Raw genomic sequence first — 1,214 nt, 5'->3', positions numbered from 1 at the left:
TCTTTCCTTTGGTCTTCCATGTGAGATTCTTTCTCCTCTCTCTGTTGCTGGGTCTCATTCCTCATTTGTTCCAGCTCCTCTCTGTCCTTTGTTAGCACATCCCGACTTTCTTCGATGTCTTGTTTCTCTCTTTCAATCTTGTCATTCATGAGTTCCAGTTCGTTCTGCTTTTGTTTGTTCTTTTCCATGAAACCCACCATTTCTTCCCTTTGTTTTTGAGTTTGGATAGCCAGTTCTTCAACCTTCCCCCTCTCCCGTCTTGTCTCATCCATGACCTGATTTATGTCTTCAGACCGTCTTTCTAACTCAGCTTTGATCTGATCCAGCTTTTCCTTCTCCACACGAATGTCTTGTTTGTTTTGTTCCATTTCCTCCAATTGTCCCTGGGTTTCAGACTTCATCAGATCAAACTCATCTCTCTCTTTCATAGTCAATCCCTTTTTTCTCTCAAAGGCTTCTTTTTCCTTCTGTATCTCCTCTTTTACATCTTCAAGTTGTTGTCTTTCCTTCGTGAGCTGTTCCTTCCAGTCATTTTCCATAGGCTCGGTCTGTGCTTCTGCTTCAGCCTTCAAGCTCGTCAAGTCTTCCCTTTGTCTTTTCATCAGTTCAAGACTGATATCCAATTCCTCTTTCTCCTTACTTATCTTACCTCGCCTCTCTTCCAACTGATCTTTTTCTTTCAGTGTTTCATCCTTCCTGTCATTCACTTCCTTCTTCTCTTTATCTAGTTCTTCACGCATTTTTTCCAACTCAAGCAATTTTGCATTCACTTGGTTCTTTTCACTGTCAATTTCATCTCTACGTCTTTTGATTTCATAACTGTCCTGATTTAAGTTGTCCATCTTCCTTCCTATTTCTTCCCGCATTCTATCCTCTTCCTCTTTGAGTCTAGCCATCTTCTTTTCCATGTTCTCCTTTTCTCTCACCATTTCTGCCTCTTTCACTCTCAGTTCACCCATTGAGCTTTCTATCATTTCCTTGTCATTATCCACCTCTAGCAACTGTTTTTTCATGTCCATCGTCATTTGTTCCAAATGTTCTTTCTCTTTCCTTTGGTCTTCCATGTGAGATTCTGTCTCCTCTCTCTGTTGCTGTGTCTCATTCCTCATTTGTTCCAGCTCCTCTCTCTCCTTTGTTAGCACATCCCGACTTTCTTCGATGTCTTGTTTCTCTCTTTCAATCTTGTCATTCATGAGTTCCAGTTCGTTCTGCTT

Source organism: Salvelinus alpinus, chromosome 29, assembly GCF_045679555.1.
Source record: "Salvelinus alpinus chromosome 29, SLU_Salpinus.1, whole genome shotgun sequence".
Taxonomy (NCBI): domain Eukaryota; kingdom Metazoa; phylum Chordata; class Actinopteri; order Salmoniformes; family Salmonidae; genus Salvelinus; species Salvelinus alpinus.
Note: the sequence above shows the minus strand (reverse complement) of the source record.